This window comes from Phyllostomus discolor, chromosome 8 (genome assembly GCF_004126475.2).
Source record: "Phyllostomus discolor isolate MPI-MPIP mPhyDis1 chromosome 8, mPhyDis1.pri.v3, whole genome shotgun sequence".
Taxonomy (NCBI): Eukaryota; Metazoa; Chordata; class Mammalia; order Chiroptera; family Phyllostomidae; genus Phyllostomus; species Phyllostomus discolor.
In genome coordinates, this window is record NC_040910.2 from 90,690,088 (window position 1) to 90,716,471 (window position 26,384).

A 26,384-nucleotide genomic window follows, 5' to 3' on the forward strand; every position below is an offset into this window, starting at 1 on the left:
CAAACCTCTCACATCCATCCCCAGGAATATGAGCCATGGGAGAGACTGTCCAATGACACCTGTGGGCGGAGTCTGGCTTTTCTGGTTTGGGGGAGGGAACTCAGCACAGATTGCTGGCCCTGTACTTACTTGATGCCCCCACAAGACGTGAAAAATGTAGAGCTTTCAATGTGCAGATGGCTCGCACTGCTTAATTACCAGCCGAAAGCACGCGAACATTTTCCTCCCTCTCCCAGCCTGCAGCAGCCCACCAGGAGCGGTGGAGGCATTAACAACAGGGAGCGGTTGCCCTTTCCCGCATCCTTATCACACATTAATTATTTTATTCTAAAGAGACAAAGTAGAGAGAATGTAACATATGATTCTGACGACACTTTTTTAAAAAACTGTCTGCTTTTCCTAGTGACTAGAGCATAGGAGCTGGTTGCTAGGCAACTGGGAAACTGCAGACTTGTGTACTGGCCATGCTGGTTTCGGAAATGAGCCATAAAAGGAATTCCCCAGTGAGAAGGGATCCCATACCATTGCTTGGTTTCCATGGACACCATACATAAGTGATGGATCCTGGGTTACAGGTCCTGCTTAAGAAAAAATATGTCACCCCACTTAAAACTTGAGTGGTGTGAGAAAGGTACGGAAGGAAGTCTTCTTGCCCTACATTATACATCGGGTGCATCCAAACCTCTGCCCCACGTGCTCCCTCTGAAAGAGAGGTCTGAATCTAAGTGGCTGAGACATTCCATCCAATTTCAGCTCTGCTTTTATTTAATATGTTCCAGTCTTTGCTTGAGTTGGAAGGGAGCTGCAATCTAAAAAGCAAATTTTTAAGCAAGAAAAGATGCCCTGGTGGCCAACAGGCTGTCTGTCTATCATCTACCCGTCTGGGGGGCCACACAGTGCCAAGATCAGGCACAAGGGCAACTCTCTGTGTTCACACGTTCTATTGGAATCTCACAAAAACAAGAGAGATTAGCAGAGAAAAAGACAATAGCCATGACTTCAAAATGAAATTGGCATGTCATGCAGAGCAAGGCACACAATAGGCCACTGCAATTCTGTCAGAAATTAGAAACAGACTTCAGATAATAGGGATGAAAAATATGAGGCAAGTATAAAGATGTGGAGCTTAAAATCCGAAGATGCGCAGGTCTAAGCTGGGCTTCCTCTGCTGAACAGTGGTGCAGATGGACCCGGCTGTAGCATTACAGACAGCGTTCCCAGGGACAGGAGACTTGGGACCCTAGACTGTAACCCCCAAGTCTCAAGGATGAGGAGGGACAGACCCAAAGAAGGGTGGGAATTTGCTCAAGGTCATCAAAGACAACCATTTCTGAATGGTGGTCTATATAAAACAACTCTGCATTCTTAACACTGCTGCATAACAAATAACCCCAAAATATAGCTGCTTATGACAACGAATAGAGATCGTCTTACAGTTTCTGTGGGTCAGGTGTCCAGGAGCATCTGAGCTTCAGGCTTGAGGTATCTCACAGGCTCTGATCCAGCGTCAGAGGGACTGCAGCCGTCTCAAGGCTCAGCCAGGGGAGGATCGCTTATGCGGCTGTTGGCTGGAGACCTCACTTTCTTGCTATGTGGGCCTCTCAATAGGGTGTTTCACAACATGGTAGTTGGCTTCCTCCTGGCCAGAGAACACCCTAGATGGAAGCTACAGTCTTTTTAACTTAAGCTCAGAAGTGATGTCCCATCATTTTCATCATATTCATTAGAATCAAGTTACTAGGTCCAGGCCCTAGTGAAACATAGGGAAATTGAAGGGCACAAATTATAAGAAAAGAGGATGAATCAAAAGCATAAAGGGAATAAAGACCAGAGAGCAGAGAATGGAAACAGGATGAGAAGAGGGCTGGGAAGCAAGAAGCAAAAAGCCTTAGCAGACAGCACATGAGAACAGGGAGAGAAAATTTTTAGTGAGAGGTGAGTTTGGGCGGGGGGACGGGGTGGGGAGTGATGGTGGCAGACCTGTGCAAAAAAGATGGAGAAATGGGGAGGTGTGTAGGACTGGGACAGAGGGTAGCAACTGGGAAAAATAATGACAACAATGATTTATTGAGTACTGACAATATGACTTGCACGAGCTCATTTAGTCTTTATGTCATCCAACACTGTAGATGCTGTTATTTCCAGCATTATCAGAATTAGAGAGATTGAATCTTAGAAGGATTGGGTACCTGCTCAAGTCTGTGCCATCAAGAAGTGGGTGCAGGTGGCAGGGCATCTTCTTCCAGGCAACCGGCCCCAATCCTCACAGTCGTCTTAAGCAAGGGGAGCTGAGAATTACAGGGGTTTGCTGCCTTTTCTTGCTCTACATGGATGCCAGCTTCTCTCTCTCCTGCCTCCCCTAGAGCCCCATGTCCCAGCACAGATTCGGAAGGCTGGATTTCTTGCTGGTAGCGGTAGGCTCATCAGAACATGAGTTGTAGAGCGAGTGCCTCAATTAGTCATATGGACCCACATAAAATAAAGCTCTTCTGCTAGGCCGTGTAGTTATTTCTCCACAACTGTATTGCTACAAGCTAGGATGAGGATACTTATTCTTCAAACCCCCGTAATGACTTGCACTGTCTTGAGCAGATATCTAAAAACAAAAAACAAAAACAAAAAAAAAACTTCGTGGAACTGAACATTTACTTCCACTGAATCCAATGAGAAATCCTGCTGTGTTAACTTATTAGCTTCACAGCGAAGTGGGGAAAGACTGGCTCCCTCCCCTCAGCCCAGCTCTTCACCAGCTGTTTGACTCTGGGCAAGTGACTTAACCACACTGGAATGCAGTGTCCTTATCAGGAAAATAGGTTGGCTAGATAATCTTTAAAGTTTTCTCTAGCTCTCAAACCTCACAATTTACATACCAGAGACTAGAATTAGGAACCATAGAAATGGTCAATGAACCAGATACGGGTACATGCCACCCCTTAGGCAGACTTGGCATAGAACTGCTCTGGATTCCATTTTGCCAAAATCCATCAACATGCCTCTCAAGGGAAGTTCAGCTCTACTCTTTGTGGCATCTGTGTACAACAGAGACTCCATGAGCTTAATTCTCCTCATCACCAAGGTCCCTCTGTAATGCTATGTTAGGAACTGGGCCACTGGTTCCCTTTGTAGTATTTCTATATGAAGAAAATGTTTTGAGAGAAATACTTCACTTTCCTGTTAATGAGTCTGCAAAAACCTTTCTGGTTTGTAGGAAATGCATATAGAAGGCACTTACCAATGGTCATGGCTTTAGTGACTTTCAGGAGCGAGGGAGAGCCTGCCTCCTCTCACACACTCCAAGAAGAGAAGTGCAGCAGATGTGTTGGTGTCCTGCCCATGGCCATTTACATTTTCACCATCCACACTTGGCTTCCAACCACCAGCACTCAGAGTCCAAGAGCTTTCTTGGATTGCAGTAGCCCCTGCCCATGTAGAAGGTAGAAGTGCTGGGAAATTAACACCCACTCCCTCACTGGAGGCAGCCATTGACCTATGGCTGAAGAAACTGATGTATAAATATCCTATCTTCCTAACCCTTGGGCGAGGTATATCCAAGGCATGTCTCAATCACTGTCTCCCAGAAATCCCCAGCAGGACTGAGCCCCTCTCACCTACCAAGGTAGTAACCTACTCTATGGCATGTCTTTTACTGACTTTCTTCCCTTCCTTGTGTCACTTTGCATTCCCCTCCTGGTACTTTCTGGCATTACCTCCCTAATAAACCATTTGAACTTCAACCTTTATTTTAAGGACTGCTTCTAGAGGAACCCAAATTTCTGCTAGGGCAATAGGCAGGAACAGAAAACAATCACTATCACTTAAAAAAAAAATTTCTATGAGCAATGTGCTCCTGTGGTGCACTTCAGAGTTACTGACAGTTCATTACCTTCCCTAACGGAAAAGTTATGGTATAGATTAGGCAAGAGGTGCTGCATACTAAAGACCGGAAATGAAGACGAAGCTCCTCTGAAATGCTCATGGAGTTTGCTAGAAATATTGACTCCATTTACAAAACTTCTGTTTACTCACCCTTTTCCTCTGTTGAGAGAACTGCAGCAGCCCTTGAGTCTCATGTCCATGGAGTCATACAGAAAAACATGCTGCCTGGGAACAAGGATCTTTTCAGAGGAGACAGTGCTGGAGCTTAGCGGTGCCCGTCCTGGATCATCTGGTTTGCCTCCAGCAACATCTGGTCCAGAGGCTGCCCAGTGCAAAGGAATGGGGGAAGGGAGAGCAGAAACATTGTAACTTGAAGGATAACTGAATAGGAAGCAGCTTACAGCATGTGGGCTCAATTTTCCTCAAAAAGCTCATAATATAACTGTCAAAAAATGGCACTATGAACCCAAATTATAAGATAATTATGTTTAGTCCCAAATTCAACACAATAAAGGTTATTTGCTCTCATGTCCTAGCAACCATCTCATAGCAGGGAGAAAAATACCATACAAAAACAAAGTGTAAACTCGCAAAGCAGTAATAAAACCAGCACACAACTATTCATTTCAGGTCTATTTTGAAAAGCTTTCGATAATGCCAGTAATTCCCTGTAAAGCTTCTATTCTTTTGCCACAATTCCCTTCTGGAGATAGAAAAAGCTTTTGCTGTTCGACAGTCATTCCTTTCAGGAAGATAAAGTCTACTTTATTTCCCAATTTAAAATGTTTGCCATTCTTAAAAATAATAAAAGAAAGAAATCCCTGACCACCTATATCCAGCTAAACCTACCAAGTAGGCAGGGCTTAGTGGCAATATCAGTGTGAATCCTTCTTGTCTTGCATGACAAAATTCATTTAATGGCCTTAACAAGGAGATTAAATGTAGCCCAAGAGCTTCGTCCACAAGATGCTGAATCATTCCAATAAAGAGCAGAAAATTAAACCAACTGTCAACACAGTTCTAAAAATTCTGATGCTTCATAGCATTTAGGTTGGTGGTATCCCTTTTGATGTCCTGGGTGACACCATGGAAGCTGAGGATTCCTCTGGGTACTGACAACAGAGGAAGGAGGAGGAAGGGGCTTAAGGTGACTTTGACTGCAAGAAAAAATCTACTTAGACATGCTCCAGTAAGAGGGCTCTAGGCCCTCTTACTTTCACTGACTCCAACAAAATGGAAGAATGGGAACCAGCAGCAGTTGAGGTAGGGGAGTGAGGTGGTAGAAAAAGGGCAGTCAGGGCTGTGAGCAGGGACAGTTGCACCTAGAAGGAAGTGGGCATGTGGGCAATTAGTCTCTTTAATATATACAGGACAACAAAAAGGGAAATACACAGGAATAGAAGGTAGAAAAAGAATTTAAAAAGACAAACCAAAGAGAAAAGGAAGATATGCATAAGCTCAGGAGTCATGATATACCATCAATACATGCTTCAGCCAGCAGTCAGCAGCTCACTGGCAGCAAAGATCAACTATCCCTCATCAGAACCAGCCTGCATAATACTGAGAGATTGTAAATACAAAGCCCTTCTAATTTATCCAAAATGGTCATTCTAATTTACATGATTTACATTCTGATTTTATGGACTATTTTTAAAGAGAGAAAGTATTAATAGAAAAGATGTATATGATCTTGATGAAGTCCTTGTACTTTTTATATTTAAGTTTTAGAGTTTTAATAATTTGGATTAAATGTATTATAAAAAAGGCTGATCTTTCAGTCACAGTGGCAGAGTAAGTAAAAACTATGTTTGTCTATCCTCAAACCCACATTAAAATTGTAACTGAATTATAGAGCAACCATCATGGACAATCAAAAGATAGCATAAGACAAGTGAAAATGAAAACACAACAACCCAAACCTACAGGACACAACCAAAGCTGTTCTAAGAGGAAAATTTATAGCAATACAGGCCTACTTAAAGAAACAAGAAAAAGTTCAAATAAACAATCTATGCTTATACTAAAAGGAAATAGAAAAAGAACAAAGCCCAAAGCAAGTAGAAGAAAGGAAATAAAGAGATCAGAGAAGAAATAAACAAAACAGAGTCTACAAAAATAGTAGAAAACATCATTAAATCCAAGAGCTGGTTCTTTTAAAAAAAAATTGATAAACCTTTAGCCAAACTTATCAAGAAAAAAAGAGAGGGGAGAAATGACAATCCATACCCCAGAAATACAAAAGATCATAAGAAAATACTATGAACAATCATATACCAATGAATTGGACAACCTAGAAGAAATTAGTAACTTCCTAGAAACATACAGTCTCCCAAGATTGAACCAGGAAAGGAAAGAAAATCTGAACAGACTGATAACTGCTAACAAAACTGATTTAGTAAGCAAAAAACACCCAACAAATAAAAATCCTGGGCCAGATGGCTTCACAGGTGAATTTTCCCAAATATTAAAGGAAGAGTTAATACCCAGTCTTCTCAAACTATTCCAAAAAATTGAAGAGGAGGATCCCTAACTTGTTTTTGCAAGGCTAGCATTACCCTAATACCAAAACCAGGTAAACACATTACAAAAAAAAAAATTATAGGCCAATATCCCTAAGGAACAAAAATCTTCAACAAAATATTAGCAAGCCAAATTCAGCAAAACATTAAAGATATCATACACTATGATCAAGTGGGATTAATTCCTGTTGTGCAAGTTTGGTATATATCTGCAAATCAATTAATGTGATACACCTAAAAAATGAAGGATAAAATTATATGACTATATTAATAGGTACAGAAAGGGCATTTGACAAAATCCAACATCCATTTATGATAAAAACTCTCAGCAAACTGGGGACAGAGGGAACACGCCTTAACAAAATAAAGGCCACATGTGACAAACTCGCAGCTAACATCATGCTCAATGGTGAAAAGCTGAATGCTTTTTAAGATCAGGAACAAGGCAATGGTGTCCACTGTCACCACATTCTTTCAACATAGTACTGAAAGCCCTAGCCAGAGCAATGAAACAAGAAAAAGAAATAAACATATCCAAATTTTAAAAGTAGAAGCACAACTCTAATTATTTGTGGATGACATGGTACTATATAGAGAGAACCCTACAGATTTCATCAAAAAACTATTAGAACTAATAAATGAGCTCAGCAAAGCAGGATATAAAATTAATATTCAGAAATTAGTTGCACTTTTATACACCAATAACAAACTATCATAAAGAGAAATTAATGATCCCATTTATAATTGCATCAAAAAGAATAAAATGCCTAGGAATAAATTTAACCAAGAAAGTAAAAGACCTGTACTCAGAAAACTATAAGACACTGAAGAAAGAAATTGAAGAAGATACAAATAAATGGAAGAATATACCGTGTTCATGGATAGGAAGAATTAATATCATTGAAATGTCCATACTACCCAAAGCAATCTAAAGGTTCAGTTCAATCCCTATAAAATACCAATGGCATTTTTCACAGAACTAGGACAATAATCCTAAAATGTATGTGGAACCACAAAAGACCACAAACAGCCATGGCAATCTTGAGAAAGAACAAAGTTGGAGATACCACGTTACCTGATATCATACTACACTACAAGGCTATAGTAATCAAGACAGCATGGTACTAATATAAAAACAAACATATCGGTCAATGGAATAGAATAGAGAGCTGAGAAATAAACTCACACCTCTGTGATCAATTAATCTATGACAAAGGAGACAAGAATATACAATGAGGTAAAGACAGACTCTTTAACAAATGGTATTAGGAAAACTGGACAGATACTCTCATACATGTAAAAAAAATGAAACTAGATGACTTTCTTACACCATATACAAGAATAAGCTCAAAATTGATTAGAGATATAAAGGTACAACTCAAAACCATAAAAATCCTAGAAGAAAAGATAGTCAGTAAACTTTTACATCACTCTTAATAATAACTTTTTGAATATGTCTTCACGGGTAAGGGAAACTAAAGAAAAAAGGTAAACATTGGACTACATCAAACTAAAATGTTTTGCACAGCAAAAAAAAACCATCCATAAAACAAAAAGACAACCTACTGCATGGGAAAAGATATTTGCCAACTATACATCTGACAAGGTTTACCATCCAAAACAAATAAGTAACTCAGACAACTTAACACACACGTACAAAAACAAATGATTTTATTTAAAAAATGGACAGAGGACCTAAGTAGACATTTCTCCAAAGAGGATGTACGAATGATCAAGAGACATACCAAAAGATACTCAACACCCCTCTTCATCAAGAAAATACAAATTAAAACCACAACCAGATATCACCTCAAATCTGTTAGAATGGCTATCATCAATAAATCAACAAACAAGTGTTGGTGAGGATGCAAAGAAAAGGGAATCCTGGTGCACTGTTGGTGGGAATGTAAATTGGTGCAGCCATCATGGAAAATAGTATGGAATTCCCTCAAAAAAACTAAAAATAGAACTACCTTATGACTCAGCAATTCCATTCCTGGGTATTTATCCAAAGAAATCCAAAACACTAATTCTAAAAGATATATGCAAGCCATGTTCATTGCAGTGTTATTTACAATAGCCAAGATATGGAAGCAACCTAAGTGCCCATCAATAGACAAAAGGATAAAGAAGTGGTACATACATAGAAGAAAATATTACTCAGCCAAAAAAAAAAAAAAAAGAATGAGATCTTGCCTTTTGCAACAACATGGATGAACCTAGAAGGTGTTATGCTAAGTGAAATAAGTCAGGCAGAGAAAGACAAATACCACATGATTTCACTTATAAATGGAATCTAAAAAACAAAATAAATGAATTTACAAAACAATAACAAACTCATAGATACAGGGAACAAATTGATGTTTTCCAGATGGGAAGAGGTTTGGGAGTGGGTAAGAAACGTGACGGGATTAAAAAGTACAAGTTGGCAGTTATTGAAAGTCTTGAGGATGCAAAATACAGCATAGGGAATATATTCAATAATATTGTAATAACTATGGTGGTGTCAGGTGTGCACTAGAGTTATTGGGGGGATCACTTCATAAGCTACATAAATGTCTAACCACTATGCTGTACACCTGAAACCAATATAATATTGAATGTCAACTCTAATTGAAAAGAAAATGGAAAATGTATATAAAAATGATCCATAATTCTATTCTGGGCACTCTGATGTTTCGTGCTCCAGCTGTGGATGTCAGTTAGCTCCACTAGGTTTGATTTCACATATATGGTGGCCATTCTTCTCCCAAGATTTGTTAGCTAAACTTTAATAAATCAGTGTTTAAATTTCCCTTTAATTTTTATCAGAATTTTTTCCTGAATACATGTGAAATTAAAGCTTATATGGATAAAGAGTTAAATAAGACATAGCTCTGTCTTTATGGATTTTGTAATTTGACAGGGGAGGAATTGAGTGGAAGGGGAATGAGACACAATCAGACGTATACACTAATAACTACAAAGCAGTAAACAAATTACACAGTGTTATCTGCTTCAGTGCTGGCTCTTCTTTAGCTCTCTGATCCCAGCTGGTTGCAGCCTTAGACTACCCCTCACCTCTTCGTCTCCTCACCCCCAATCTTTCTATCTAAATCTCACCTATCCTTGCATGTTACTCATTTTGTAACCATGTAGTCTTATCAAATCCTTCCATAGCTTGTGATCTCTTAGGAACTTCTGCAGCTTTTTCCAGTCCAGTGTGACAGAAGTTACTGTTGGAGGATAAGGGGTACCTTTAAGATACCCTGAGTCAACTGGCTCAGTGAAATCTCCTGGGGAGATTCTGTGCATTGAGCTGCTGGGCACCAGACCCCTTTTGCTACCCAGATATTTACTCCACTGTCATTTCTGGCTTGATCTGAGACTTCACAGTTCTGATTCCTACCATAAGGGTTCTCTATATTTTGATCCAGGGAGTGAAGGGAGAGGAGAGGGGGAGGAAACCAGGGGGAAGAATGACTGGTGGGCTTGCCAATGCTCATTCCCTCTCTTGCCTTCCTGTCCACACCCATCTAGGTGAGACGCCACACAGCTGCCGACAGGTTCACACATCTACATCAGCCCTGTCCTTAAAGACAGGCTGAGCACCAAGGACAAGTTTGGTCTGATGACTGTGAAGGTACTCTGTGGTTGCCCTTACAGAAGGGTGTATCATCCTGGAAGCCCTGTCCCTGGAGTTTTGGGTACTGTAGCTCCTGCCTTTATTCCCTCTGCCCTGATTCCAATGGCAGTAGGAATGAAAGGCCCAGGACTTGACAGTCTGCCTGTTGCCAGCATCAGTGCTTGCCTGTTACCCAAGGGTCCTCATTAGATACCTCAGGCTGGTGCCCAAGGGCCATGGTAGTAATAAACTCTTACCACTTTGGAAATGCAGCCTTTTGCATAGGCTCTAGCCAAGAGATTTGATTCTTACCAGAAGCTAAAGGGTACGTTTTATTGGGGGATTCCTGCACCCAACTTGAAAAGCTAGTTCATGTGCCCATTCAATCCACACACTTGTGGTGCCCTCCTATTCCTGAGAAAAGGTCAAATGTTCCACATTTACTGTGACTCTAGAGATCACTGTGGTGAAGCTGACCAACTGTGCCAGTTTGCTCAGGAGTGAGGGGTTTCCAGGGACTTGGGACATTCAGTCGCAAGCAATTTGGGATGAGAAGATCACCTTAGTTAGAACTAATCCCTGACTTCTTCTTTTTTTTAATATATTTTATTGATTATGCTATTATAGTTGTCCCATTTCCCCCTTCACTCCCCTCCACCCTGTACACCCTCTCCAACCCACATCCCCTCCTTTAGTTCATGTCCATGTGTCATACTTATAAGTTCTTTAGCTTCTATATTTCTCATACTATTCTTACCCTCCCCCTATTTTCAACCTACAATCTATGCTACTTATTCTCTGTACCTTTTCCCCCTCTCTCCTCCTCCCACTCCCCTGTTGCTAACCCTCCATGTGGTCTCCATTTCTGTGGTTCTGTTCCTGTTCTAGTTGTTTGCTTAGTTTCTTTTGGTTTTGCTTTAGGTGTGGTTGTTAATAATTGTGAGTTTGCTGTCATTTTACTATACATGTTTTTTTTAATCTTCTTTTCTTAGATAAGTCCCTTTAACATTTCATATAATAAGGGCTTGGTGATGATGAACTCCTTTAACTTGACCTTATCTGGGAAGCACTTTATCTGCTCTGCCATTCTAAATGAAAGCTTTGCTGGATAGAGCAATCTGGGATATAGGTCCTTGTCTTTCATGACTTGGAATACTTCTTTCCAGCCCCTTCTTGCCTGTAAGGTCTCTTTTGAGAAGTCAGCTGACAGTCTGATGGGAACTCCTTTGTAGGTGACTGTCCCCTTATCTCTTGCTGCTTCTAGGATTCTCTCCTTCATTTTTAACTTGGCTAATGTAATTATGATGTGCCTTGGTGTGTTCCTCCTTGGGTCCAACTTCTTTGACTCTCTGAGTTTCCTGGACTTCCTGGAAGTCTATTTCCCTTGCCAGAATGGGGAAGTTCTGCTTTATTATTTGTTCAAATACGTGTTCAATCTGTTGCTCTTGCTCTTCCCCTTCTGGTACCCCTATAATTCAGATGTTGTAACATTTAAAGATGTCCTGGAGGTTCCTAAGCTTTTCCTCGTTTTTTTTGAATTCTTATTTATCCATTCTTTCCTGTTTGGTTGTTTCTTTCTTCCTTCTGGTCCACTCTATTGTTTTGAGTCCCAGTTTCCTTCCCATCACTAGTGGTTTCTTGTGCATTTTCCTTCATTTCTTTTATGGTAACCTGCATTTGTTCATCTAATTTGCACCCCAAATCAACAAATTCTGTGAGCTTTCTGATCACCAGTGTTTTGAACTATGCATCTGATAGATTGGCTATCTCTTGGTTGCTTAAAAGGATGAGTCCTAGGGCATTGATTTGCTCTTCTGTTTGAGCCATCTCTCTCTCTCTCTTTCTCTCTCTCTCTCTCTTTTTTTTTTTTTTGGTCTGGTTGCTCCTGTTACAGTGAGGGGTGGAGCCTTAGGTGCTCACCAGGGCTGGGCACCCCAGTTGCTGGGTTGTGACGTTGTATGTGGGGGCAGGGTTGGGAGGGAACAATGGCGGTAGCTCCACTGTCCGTGGGATCTCAGTCCCTTCTCTGGGATACTGGATTGCATGCTCTGCCCTGCTCCACAATCACCACCTCACTGGGTCTGCCAGCCACTGCCTGCATACTCAGGGTCCACTCGCTGCGATCTTGTGTACCCCAGATGCCCCACGTGCCCCTGGTTGCCTTATGCACCCAACTCTCTCTGCTCTCCACACCGGGACCTGCAGCACCTGGCTAGTCATCTCTGCCCCTCCTACCACTCTGGATGAACGGGTCTACTTCAACTTCTTGGCTGTCTGACTTCCATTCAGATAAATTCTCTGTCAGTTCTAGGTGTTATTCTGCCTCCAAATTGTTGTTGTTCCAATCTTGGTTGTGCATGGAGGTACGGTGCGTCCACCTATGCCTCCATCTTGGCCGGAAGTCGATCCCGGACTTCTCAGACTCAATCCCCAGTGTCCATGGGACCTAGGGCTTAGCCAAAATCCATGGAGGACAAAGAAAGAGCTGGATCTGGAACAACCTCAGGCCACAGCTGTCCTTTGCCTATTCAGAATTCTTGCTGTGTTCAGAACCCCTGTGTGCACACAGGATGATCTTTGTCCCCCTAGACTTGCATTGGGAAGGAAAAGGAAAAACAGATTTTTACCATCACCACTTAGCTGAACTGTATTGTAAGTCTTGTCAAAATGGGATATTGATAGTTATTTGTAGATGGAGAAATATATGATGGGTACAGAATTGGGTTAGAGACCATGAACACCCAAACCTTTTTTCCCTTCATCATTCATCCCTTCCTACAAGGTGATAAGGGAATCCACACTCACTGAGGATAAAGGGAGGCTGAAGGACCCTTAATCTAGCTGGCACTTTGGCCCCAAATCCTGTTGTCAAACTCTGGTGCACTGGCCTAAGTCACTGAAAGCACAAAGTCAAACCTCAGGTCAAACTATGCCAATGTGAGGAAAAGCCAACCCAGAAAAGTCACCAGAGAGCAGAGCCAGACAACAAGGTAGGGGTACACAAGCAACAGAGTATTTTCCCCATGGCCAAAGCCAGGAGGGTCTCCTAGCCATGGCATTGGGAAAATCATGAGAGTACACCCTCCCCACCTCCCCCTCCTTAGCCTCCTGGAAACACTAGGACCCAACAGGAGATGGTGGCCAGGTCTCTAGGCCATGCTTTATTTTTCTGGAATCTTACAGGTACAGTATCCAAAGAGATTATGCATGTGCTCTGGAACTTTTAACTGTTTTAAAAACTATGGCCCAATAAATTGGACTAATCTGACCAAATCATTGAGCTTGCCTCCTTTTGGGAGAGGTGACTTCCCTGTGCCTTGGAAGCCACCACTGTATAAGTCTCATAGGACTGGTGGTCAAGAGACCTGAACTTCAGTATTTTGAAAGATGTCTGTAACTGATTTGAGACCAAACATTTCTCAGTGTCCTCTCCTATAAAATTGATTGGACAAACTCTTTGGAACAAAGGTTTTTTCCAGCTTTATGATCTCTCTCTCTCTCTCAGACACACACACACACACACACACACATGCATGCATGCACACACACTGCTTTATTTCTGGATATTAACTGAATGTCAGGGTGAGCCATATTAGAGCCTGAGGCAAAAGGAAAAAATCAGTAATACTGATCCTCTAAAGTACTTAGTATTTTGCTTATTGTGGACTTTTTGCATTAATTTAGATTTTTTTTAAATACTGCATTAAAATAGTAATCTTGCTTACTGACTTTGGGGTGCCCATGAATGTGTGCACCTAGGGCAAGCACCTCACTTGCCTCCTGGTTCCAGCTCCTGTGGGTGAGGGAGGAAGGCACCGCTGTAGACAGGAGGAAAGAAGAGACTGAACATTACAAAATTCCTAGGGCCAGCCATAATGGTCCTTATACGATCAGCTACCTACCTATAATTTCTAGTTGTTTCTGTTATGTTTATTTTGTTTCTCCAGACTAAAAATTCTTTGAGCATGAAGACCCTGGTGTCTATTTTGTTTTGTTTTCTAATCCCTCCACCCATACAACAAATTCCCAGCACAGCGTTAAGCACTGAACTATTAGAGCAAAAGGTCAGGACACACACTGGATTCTAGATATCACACCTACTCTTCTCTTGATCTTCCAGAAGGTAAAAAATATTTTTTAATGATTAGTTAAGTTCAGGCCATAGAAACACAAGGAGCTGGAAAACCAGAAAAGTAAAACAGTTGTCTTGACACTAGGTTACCAAGTAATGGAAAAGAAATTTGGGTTTCATTCCTTGTTTTTTCCTCTCAGAGCCAAGAGGAGCAGGAGGTAAGACAGACAAACAAGCCTCATGGGACCAGGAGGTTTCCAGAGCATCCTCACTCTGAGGAGGGCCACCATTCCAGGACCAAACAAAGCAAAGGCTGCTGGGTACCCACAGGCTGCTGCTGGGGGCTGCAAGGGAACCTCTTCCAACCATGCTACCCTGGCTCAGGATGTACAGCAAAGGACACAGAACTGAAATGTTATCTGTGAAAAGTCTCCATTAGAGGACATGTAAAAGAAATTTTACTTCTTTCAATTAGATGCATTAATAAAGCTATAAACATGGATTCACACTGAAGTCCTGGCAAGCCTTTAACAAGCAATTAAGGGAAGGCACTGGTCTGCCTTCTCTTCTTACTGGGTCACTAATGGCTGTGTGCCCTGGAGCAAACCACTTACCCTCTCTCTGCTTCACTGTTTTCATCTGTAAAAGAGGGTATTGGATTGGATGGGCTGCTAAAATCCCTTTGAGCTGTGACATTATGTAAGGGCCTGGGCAAAGTTTGTTCACCCAACCCTCCAGCTGTCTTTCTGCCCTGTTGGCCTTTTTCCATAGAGTGTCAAATTCTTAATTGTATCCTTAAAACATGAGGAATGCAAATCTTTACTGTACATCAGGGAAGATTGAAGGTTTACCTTTCAGAGCAGAGAAATAGAGCTTGCTTAAGAATCTAACCGAAGCAAGTCACACCCCCACAAAAATGAAATGGAATCGTGAAAGATCATGAAAATCTGGGACTCTGTGCAAGCAAAGAACAAGTACTGTGTTGGTATTTTTAAAAAGATTTTCAGTCCATTTGCAACACCTTCATGCTTCCCTTATGGGTTTCTCCATCTTTTCAGCTCTACAGTAAGCTATTTTAAGACTGTTTTCCTTCTATACAGTAATACCTGTTCAGATAGGCAATTTAATTGTCATTATACTTTTTTTAGTCGTTCAAGACCTTTTGTTATGGTGAAATAATTTTAGGCACACCGAGCACAAATCCATTAAATACTTTCCTTATTTTGCTAATGAACTATTGTGGGTGGTAGAAATTAATTTCATTCCACCCATGATACTCATATATCTGTTAAATTCTTATAGTTGAAAGTAAAGGTTGCGAATAACTAAACTCAAATGATAGTCTCCTCTTAAAGCATTAAGTTCATTGTTTCATTTATGCCAAGATGTAGCTGAAGAAAAACCTGTACAAATTTTTCACAAAATTAAAATGGTTCAACTGATCCAATCTTGGGGTTGATGTTGCAAATGTTTTTACAGGCTGGATATGCTCAGGAATTGGAAGGCCCCTGTGTTAATGGATTGGAAGAGAATCTTCTAAGCAGATGTGTTGAAGCTCATCTCGATGGGCAGAGGAGCTATTAGCACACTTGCTTAAAGCGCAGCACTGATGATATCAAGGTCCTGGCTGGAATTGCCATACGGCTCAGCCAATACTGCTCAATCCATAGCCCAGGCTATAGCCCTAATACCTCCCTGCTGTTTCACATTTTACACACCCCACAGAAGGTCACAAATGAGAAAGGTAGAGGATGCGGATGGAGTCACGCAAACCTTTCCCCACTGCGTGGAAAGGACCTCCAAGCACAGGCTCCACACCAAGGGACATGTGTGTGACAACACATAACGATGACAAGTCAGACCCATTAACTCCAGTTGGAACTTGGGTTGAAAAGGAAAACAAATCATCTCCATCACACTGATAACAAAGGTCCCCTTGATAAATGGAGGGTTGGGGGTGTTGAAGGGGAGGATGTGCCTTTAGAGACAAAGGGCAAAAGCCAGAGTTCTCTTAGGGAGCTAGGACAAGTGTCACAAGGCAAGAAAGGCCCAAATCCTGTCCCTGAAAATAAACATTTCTAGAACTACTAAGGTCCTTGACAGATGTGAAATTGGGATTGACTTGTAAGTGCTTCCTTATTTATAATCAGTCTCTTCTAGAGCCAACTCAGATTTACTGAAATTAATGTCAGTGCCTTAGGTAGAAGCAGCAGCATGCTGATTTCTCTTGAGTCAGATTTAATTCCAGTTTCTACCTCTAAATGTGTGCCCGCTGCTCCGAAGATTCCCTGAGCCTGCTGCTTTAATCCTGCTTCTGTGTTTCCCTCCACCTCTTACTCTGGATTCCTTTCCCATCTCTCTCCTTTCTTTCTAAACCCCAAATGGTAGATAGATGAGAGGATATAATCAATGATAATGAAAAGAAGAGAGTCTGAAAGGAGACCAAAAAACCAAAAAAACAAAACAAAAAAAACCCACCCAAATTCATACTGTGGCCCTGAAGTCATTACTAAGACAAGTCTAACGGCGTTCACACTGATGCTGAGTTTAGGACTTGACAACATAACTGGGAAGATCAGTGACAACTCTAAAGAAAAAAATGAAGAAAAGGGGAGTGACAAGGCAGTTGCCTTATTTTTTTTTTTCAGTCTATAAAAATAATTACTTCATTGTATTTCCCTACACACACACACACATACACACAACCTGATATCTTTGTTTTTTTTATATTACATGGCAATGAGCCATGGAAGACTGCAGAGAATTATAAGTGGAGTCTGCCTTAAAAAAAAATCTCTCCTCAAGTGACAGTAAATGGATAAAAGCTATTTTTAGATGAAATATATCTAACTAATGTCCAGATGTGACTCTACCACATGAAGAGAAAAGCAAGTCTATCTAAAGCACTGAGCTGTACTTGAAAACATTTCTTTAAAATTTCTGGTAATAATGATTTATAATGGAAAGACTTAGACACGTACTGACCATCGGCCCCTTCAGCAGCTCCCTGGGGGACAACATCTGCACACATGGCTCCAACATGTGGATGATCCCAAGGTTTACATTCCTGATTTAATTGTTACTAACTCTCTGGGCTTGCAACTCGTCATCTCTCCACATGATTATAAAGGAATGAGGGAGAGGAACATGCACATCAGGATTTCTGTTCTCAGCCAGTGGGGTCCTCGAACGCCCGCCACCTTGAGAAGTCACCTGCTTGTCCCAATGCTCATGCTCTGCTCCAGACTCTCTTGGAAGCCCTCCTACTCAGGCATTCAACAAATATTTATTAAGTACCTACCGTATCCCAAGCTGGGCATAACGTGAAGAGCAGAAATAACACAGCCCCAGCCCTCATGCTGACAATCTAGTGGAATTTCTTTTGGAGCCCAGATTACAAATTACAAAAGAAAATCAATCTTACTGCTTTAGCATCACAAATAGTGGTATCATGTTTGATCATAGTTCTCATTATTGTGCATGACCTTGAATAATGTTTGGCCATTTGAAAAAAAAAGTCAATTCCAGGAATATAGTCATTGAAGATGTTAAAAATAATGTGATACAGGCCTTAAGAAGAGTTACACATACATTTTTGGGCAATGGCATCACTGGAATAGAGACATGTCCTTTCCAAGTAACTCTTTCCAGAGTTCGATTCTACTGTGGAGCAAGGACATCCTGTCCAGGGAAGCAAGGTGGCAGGGAGGAAGCCAGGGGGAGAGGGAAAAGGCAGGGAACTGGGTGGGACAAGTCCAGTCCAAGTCCAGGCAGGTGATAAAATCCCTGAATAGAGGGGGATGTGGAGCTGTAATTGGGAAGAAGCATCAAAGGAGGACAGCAGCAGGAGAGCTGTGCCCATAGTTGGAAAACCTTAGCCAAGTGAAAGGATCCATCCAAAACAATGGGGAAATGCAGGAACTAGCAATGCAACGTGGGTACCAAAGCCCAGGAGACTGGTAATATCCAGGTTACCCAAAACAACCTGGCTGTTAGGAGCTGGATGGCTGATCTGGCCTCACCTAAGGCTGGGAAAGGAAGTGGCCAGGTAACAAGGCTTCACGGTGCCATGGAAGTGCCTGACACTTCTGCTCCTGATCAGAGCAGCCACAACTACTTTAAAACCTTCAAGACCATCTGGTTGGTTTCTCCTTGGGCCCAAGAAGGAGGTGAAGCCTAAGGACAACTATGTACAGTGAGTCCTCACTGAATGTCGTTGATATAGGTTCTTGGAATTGGCAGCTTTAAGCAAAACAATGTATAAGGAAACCAATAGATAGGCTAATAGATATAAACAAGAATTAAGTTCCTACATATATTTCTGGCCAAAAAAAATAAAAATCATCAAACTACTAAACAAAGATTCAAAACACTTCTAATATTAAACATGGAAGTAAATGTGAACTGTACTTGTACATACATTTAAGAAAGATTATAAAAAAACAAGCGAGGCCCTGGCTGGTGTGGCTCAGTGGATTGAGCACCGGCCTGCAGAGTGAAAGGTCACAGGTTCAATTCTCAGTCAAGGCACATGCCTGGGTTGTGGGGTCAGGTCCTAGTTGGGGGCGTTCAAGAGGCAACCATGGGTGTTTCTCTCCCTCCCCCTCTCTAAAAGTAAATAAATAAAATATTTTTTAAGTGAGATAATGATTTTTCAGCCCTCTTATTGCAGTTTTGTGTGGCGGGTGGCTGGAGCCTACAGGCAGCTCAGGGCACACCCTGGACAGAACGCCCTTCCACTGCAGGGCACACTCACACCCCCACGCTCACTCAGACTGGATGAGTCAGACAAGCCCATTTAACCTGATGTGAACACCTTTGAGATGTGGAAGGAAACTGGAGAGGCTGGAGATAACCCACACGGACATAGGGAGAACGTGCCGACTCCACACAGACAGAGGTCCCTGCCAGGAATTGATCTTTTCCCCCCTCATTAGGATTTTAACAAAATGATGTTATTGGAGGACCTGCTGTACTCATGTCAATAGGGGTCAAGATGTTAAGGGACAAAAGACTTTATTTCCTAATGATTCCGTATGTTTCAGTAGCTGTCACAGGCTGGGAGAAAAACAGCAAAGCACATATCTGCTAGAGGACTGTTATCCAAAATATACAAAGAACCCTCCAAACTCAACAATCATAAACAACCCAATTTAAAAATGGTCAAAAGGTCTCAACAGACACTTCACCAAAAAAGATACACAGCAAATCAGCATATGGAAAGATGCTCAACATCAATTGTCATTAGGAAATTATTAACTAAAACAAAAATGAGAAACTGCTATATATACCTATCAGAATGGTTAAAATTAAAAACACACACACCTGATAATACCAAACACTGGTGAGGATGTGGAACAATTATAAGTTTCATTCATTGCTGGTGGGAATGTAAAATGGTACAGCCACTTTGGAATGTAGTCTTGCAGTTTTCTTACAAAGCTAAACATAATCTTACCAGAGGGTTCTGTAATCACAGTCCTTGGTATTCATCCAAATGAGTTGGAAACTTATGTCTACGCAAAAACCTGAACACAAATGTTTATAGCAACTTTACTCATAATTTCCAAAAACTGGAAGCAACTAAAATGTCTCTCAAAAGGAAATAGATAACAAATTCATCAATGGAATATTATTCAGCCATCAAAAGAAATGAGCTATCAAACTATGAAAAGATGCAAAGGAACATTAAGTATGTAGTGCTTAGTGAAAGAAGCCAGGCTAAAAAGGGGGGTAGATACTGTATGACTCCATGTATAAGATAATCTGTAGAAGGCAGTCCTTTAGAGACAGTAAGAAGATGGATGATTCCAGAGGTTCAGGGGAAGAGGAGAAGGGATGAATAGGTGGAATACAAAGGTTTTCAAGGCAATGAAACTATTCTGTATGGTCCTGGCATGATGGATAAGTGATATTCATATGTCTAAACCCACAGAGCTACACATCACAAAGAGTGAGCCCTAATGAAAACAATGGACCTAATGGACATAATCATGTATGGATATTGGCTCATCGGTTATAACAAATGTGCCACACTAATGCAAGATTTTAATATTGGGGAAAGGATATATGGGAACTCTCTGTACTAACTGCTCAATTTTTGTAAACCTAAAATAGCTCCAAAAAGTAAAATCTGTTAGTTTAAAAAAAGGCCTCCTGACAAGGTTTCAGATTCCTCATTGCAACCAACCTTTAGGGAACCACCACTTGTGTTGAGTCTGGACTTGGGCAAAGAGGAACATCCACAGCTGTTTGAAAAGACTATTGAAACCCTCTGTTTCCCAACTACCTACCTGTGTGGAGCCAGCTTTCCTTCATCTCCTTCCAGCAGAGCAACCTACCGCAACATAGTGAATGAAGGAGCAGACATGAGAGTCCATCCACCTTCCATTAAGTCACACAGAAGTAAAATAATTCTTCTCTTCTAATGAAACATTTTTGTTTTTTAAAAATTATTTTCCTTTTAAAATGTTATGTTAACATGTAATAGGGCTTTAAAATTGTTTTTAAACAAATATTTTCAAAAGGTCTCAGTTCTCTCTTCTTTTCCACTAAATATTGGTATAATCCACACAAAGGCTCTTTGAGATCTTCTAAATTTTAAGAATATAAAAATTTTTGTGTCCTTAGATTAAAAAAAAAAAGCTTGAGAACCACTGGTTATGTGACCTGGGTAAACTTTAATTTTTAGGCTATTTTCTGGATCATTTCACTAGTGATACACTTGTAGCAACTGCACCTAATGGTTCGTTCCACAGAGGCGGCCGATGTCCAGGCAGGGCCATCACGGCTGCCCGGGCATGTGAAAATCCATACGCTGAGCATATCTTTTTTCAAGTGTGAATGTAGATTTTGTTCAGTCTTCATTCTTCCATTATCTTCTTTTAAAATGAAACGTTTCAAAGAATGTAATAAAACATGAAGGTAAATTTAAAAAGAAAACAGTGCGAGTCAAATTTATGGTGTGGGACCACAAGGCTTGCTCTTACAGCTTTTAATGGCAGATAGTTTACAATAAACACTGGGCTTAGCTGGGTAGAAAACAGTCACAGACGGGAGGTAATTACTTGTCCATCTCCAAGCATCGGAAACTCTGGAGGCCCTCCAGTTGGATGAGGCAGATCTGCCAACTGTCACTCATTTGGACTAACGCTTTTTTTGTTGTTGTTTTAATTAAATTGTGGGGGGGTGGGAAGAACAGGAGATGAACCTCCCTCCTGAAAGTGCAACAATTCCATGGATGGATAAATCCATGACCCATCCTTCTCAACTGTCTTTATTAGCCTTGAGAAAACCACATAGACGCCCATAAATATAGCCACAGGGGGGAATGAAATGTATAGGGTGTTGGAGAGGCCTGTTGCCAGCGAATCTGAATATTATAGTAAGGTTTCTATAAACAGTCAGAGAAAAACCAGTTAGATCCCCATGCAGATAACAAGAATATAAATGGACCTTTTAATGAGCTCTGCATCATCACAGATGAAATAATAAATACACCCAAACAGAGATAAAAAGAGGAACAGCAAAATTATGCAAAAATCCTGTCGTTAGGATATGTGGGTAGTGTGCCTCAAAATAGAAACCAAGCAGCGTTCCAAAGACTTGAAGTTTTTAGATAAAGAAAATATAATTGCTCTAATTCTTGTTTAATCCTGTTCCCTTCAGCTCTTGTCAGAAACTGTTACCCACCTCTGGTTACTTGAGGACAGTGGAACTGTTCCCAGAAATACACCTGAAACAGATGCTCACAGATATGTATTCTAATTTTAAGTATTTTATATTCAAAAAAAGAACTGTGGCAAAATTCAAGGTTATGTGTAAGTAGAATCCCCGAGATAAAAATGGCATACAAATTTTACCTTAACATTTATTTTTGCTATATGAATACTTTAGATTAAAGGGTAATTTAGCATCAACTCTTAAATCGTTAACTAAAAATCTGCACCTGTTATTATTAACGCCTTAGATTGTTTGAAATCAAGGGATTTCTTTTTTTTTCTTGTATTTTTTTCCATTACCATTTATCCCCCTTATACCTTCTTTTTCCTCTACCCATCTCCTCTCCTCCCTGCAGTCACCACACTGTTGTCCATGTCCCTGAGTCCTTTACCTTTTTTGTTCAATCCATCCACCTTCCAACACCCCACTTGAGAGCTGTCAGCCTGCTCTCTACCTATGAGTCTGTCTCTATTTTGCTTGTTAGTTCAGTTTGTTCATTAGATTCCACGCATGAGTGAAAGCATGTATTTGTCTTTCCCTGACTGGCTTATTTCACTTAGCGTAATGTTCTCCATGTTCATCCATGTTGTCACAAAGGGTAAAATTTTCTATTTTTTTATGGCTGACTAGCATTCCATTGTGTAAATGTACCACCATTGTTTTATCCACTCATTCACTGATGGACACTTGGGCTGCTTCCAAACCTTGCTATTGTAAATAACGCTGCAATAAACGTAGGTGTGCTTATATCTTTCAAATTAAAGTCTCAGGTTGCTTCAGATAAATTCCCAGAAGTGGAATTGCTGGGTCATAAGGCAGTTCCATTTTTAATTTTTTGAGGGAACTCCATATTGCTTTCCACAGTGGCTGCCCCAGTCTGCATTCCCACCAGCAGTGCAGAAGAGTTCCCTTTTCTCCACATCCTCACCAGCACTTGTTGTTTGCTGGTTTATTGGTGACAGCCATTCTGACAAGTGTGAGGTGATAGCTCATTGTGGTTTTAATTTGCATTTCTCTGATGATTAGTGACGTTGAGCACCTTTTCATATGTCTATTGGCCATCTGTATGTCCTCTTTTGAGAAGTGTCTATTTAGGTGCTTTGCCCATTTTTTAAATTTGATTGTTCTTTTGGTGTTGAGTTTTATAAGTTCTTTATAAAATTTGGATATTAAGCCCTTCTCAGATGTATTAGCGAATGTGTTCTCCCATTCAGTGTTTTTTTTTTTTTTTTAAAGATTTTATTTATTTTTTTTTAGAGAGGGAAGGGAGGGAGAGTGAGAGAGAGAGGGAGGGAGAGAGAGAGAGAGAGAGAGAGAGAGAGAGAGAGAGAGAGAGAGAGAGAGAGAAACATCAATGTGCGGTTGCTGGGGGTTATGGCCTGCAACCCAGGAATGTACCCTGGCTGGGAATCGAACCTGGGACACTTTGGTTCCCAGCCCGTGCTCAATCCACTGAGCTACGCCAGCCAGGGCTGTTTTTTTTTTTTTATTTTGTTGATGGTTTCCTTTGCTACGCAAAAACTTTCTAGTTTGATGCAGTCCCATTTGTTTATTTTTTTCTTCTGTTACCTTTGCCTGAGGAGATACAAGGTCTGTTTGGAAAAAGTCCAGCCATTGTTAATATAATGAGTGACATCAATGTCAACCTGGCAGCCAAGGAGAGTGGATTGGAACGCACATGCGTGAATAATGACAACTTCACTGTACTAGTCAGTGGGGGCAGTAGACGTTGTTGAGGTGAGCGTGTGTACTGGGTGTCCATTGCATTCAAAATGACTGAGCAAGTAGAGCAACGAATCTGCACCAAATTTTGTGTTAAATTGGAAGATTCCTCCATGGAAACTATTCAGATGACTCAGAAGGCTCTCAGGGACAATGAAATGAGTGCCGTCGGGGGAAAAAGTGTGGCACAAATGCTGCAAATGTGGTCAAGAATCCATTGTAAGTGACCCATGTTCTGGAAGGCCTGCAACAAGCAGAACACCTGAGAATGTTGAATGTGTACGGGCTGCCATCGACAAAGATTGGCGACTGACAGTGGGAGAACTAGAAGCTGATCTGGGCATTCCAGAAACTACTGTGTCCAAGATTTTGACACGGGATGTTGGCATGAAATGTGTCATGACAAAATTCACTCCACAGCTTCTGCTACCAGAGCAGAAGGAACATTGTGCTGCAATTGCTAATGACTTGATTCAAACTGCTACCAGTGAACCAGATTTCCTCAAGAAGGTCATAACTTTGAAGGAGGCTGGGGCATCATTGTCCTATGTGCAATTTTCTTGTATCTGCTTCAATAAATGTCTCTATTTTTCATATTATAGGGCTGGATATTTCTGGACAGACCTTATCATATATCAGAAAAAAATGTTTCTATGAACAATATCCAAGATTTTACTGCCTGTTTTATTCTAGAATTCTTAAGCTTTTGGGTCTAATATTTAATTTTTTAATCCATTTTTAATTTATTCTTGTGTGTGGTGTAAGAAGGAGGTCTAGTTTCATTTTTTCTTCATGTATCTGTGCAGTTTTCCCAACACCATTTATTGCATAAACTATCTTTAGCCCATTGTATGTGCTTACTTCCTCTGTCAAATATTAATTACTATGAAGATGTGGGTTTATTTCTGAGCTCTTTTCTCTGTTCCATTGATTTATGTGTCTGTTCTTACGCCAGTACAATGCTGTTTTGATCACTGTGGCCTTATAGTATAGTTTGATATCAGGTAGCATGATTCCTCCAACTTAGTTCTTCTTTCTCAAGATCAGTGTTGCTATTCATGGTCTTTTATGGTTCCACATAAATTTTTGAAATATTTGTTCTATTTCTGTGAGATACATCATTGGTATCTTGATAGGAATTTCACTAAATCTATAGATTGCTTTGGGTAGTATGGACATTTTAATAACATTAATTCTTCCTATTTACGAACACAGTATGTGCTTCCACTTGTTTGTATCTTCATCAGTTTCTTTCTTCAGTGTCATATAATTTTCTGAGTACAGGTCTTTTACATCCTCAGTTACATTTGTTTCTAAATATTTTATTCTTTTTGAAGCAATTGTGAATGCAATTATTTTCTTAATTTCCAATTCTGATAGTTCATTTTGGCAAATAAAATTGCAACTAATAAAATCAAGGGCTGACTTCTAGTCAAGATGGCAGCACAGGCAGACAGGGCTCACTTCTTCACACAACCACATCAAAATTACAACCAAAATATAAAGCAACCATCACTCAGAAATGTCACAAGTTGAATTGAACAGGAGTCTGCCAACTATGGAACTAAAGAAACCACATCCATGCAGACTGGTAGGAGGGGCAGAGACGTGGAAGGAGTTGGTCCCTCACCTATGTTTGGTGGATAAAAATTCAGGAGGGATATCTTGGGAGCAAGGAGTCCCATACCCACAACAGGCCCCACAGCCCAGGGTTCCAACACCAGGAAGATAAGTTCCCACAACTTCTGGCTGCAAAAACCAGTGGGGATTGAGTCAGTGGGAAAAACTGCTGGAGCCTGAAAGAGTTCCTCTTAAAGAACCCACACATGGACTCACCTACTCAGACTCACTCCCTCTGAGCTCCAGCACTGGGGTAGCAGCTTGAAAGGCACCAGTGGCATGTTGGGAAAAACTGAAATGTCTGGCATCAAGGCGAGCAAAGGTCATTGTCCCTTTTATAAACCCTCCCCCAGCAGAGCCACAGAGCTGAGGGTCTGGTGCCACATCTGAGACTGAATCAACTTGGCTAACACTGTTTGCCCTACCCTGGAGATACCCAGAAACTTTGCCCCACCCAACTTAGGGGCCCACCCAAGCTACTTTTCCACATGAATGGGTGATCTTGGATCATGCTTCACAACTCCCTAAAACCTCTCAAAAAAGCAACAGCTGGCCTTGGTGAGCCCCAGGCCCAGCACTTGCAGCAGCCAGCCTAGATTCACAGCTTGGCTTTGCCTGGGAATCTCCAAGCCCAGCACAAGTAGCAGACATCTCAGATTGCTTTATAGGTCAGGCAGGGTGACCCCAGGCAGAACACAGGAGGGGGCTGACCTTGGCCTGCACCACCTGGGAAATCCCACAGCCTGCAGACTCAGGAGACAGCTACAGATCACATCAGAGGACCACCACCCTGCTCCTATGCAGCTGAACCTCTACAGAGGGTGGAAGTTGGTAGTAAGTTGTCACAACCAATCATTGCAGCTGACTGGCCTGGGTAAATCCCTCCCATTGATCTGCAAACAGCAACCAAGGCTCAAGTACAAGGTGTACTCAGCCCCACACAAAGAGCATACCTTCAGTATCCACCTTGGGTGATAGGGAGGCTGTGCCACTGGATGCCACAGGACATCTACTACATTAGGCCACACTACCAAGACATGGAGTCAAAGCTACTCTATCTAATACATGGAAACAAACACAGGGAGGCTGCCAAAATGAGGAGACAAAGAAACATGGCCCAAATGAAAGAACAGATCAAAACTCCAGAAAAAGAACTAAACTGAATGGAGATAAGCAATCTCTCAGATGCAGAGTTCAAAATACCAATTGTAAGGATGCTCAAGGAACTTACTGAGGACCTCAGCAGCAT

At 41.2% G+C, this 26,384-nt stretch overlaps 1 long non-coding RNA gene across 1 annotated transcript; it reads right to left on the bottom strand.

Annotated features, from left to right (window-relative positions):
* Positions 1 to 912: 912 nt before the first annotated feature.
* Positions 913 to 26,178, bottom strand: LOC118502174. The gene is made up of 5 exons (XR_004904870.1): positions 26,057 to 26,178; positions 21,043 to 21,049; positions 18,183 to 18,187; positions 4,008 to 4,014; positions 913 to 923 (listed from the first exon to the last, which is right to left on the bottom strand). It is a non-coding gene; the product is annotated as an uncharacterized LOC118502174 (long non-coding RNA).
* Positions 26,179 to 26,384: the final 206 nt, after the last annotated feature.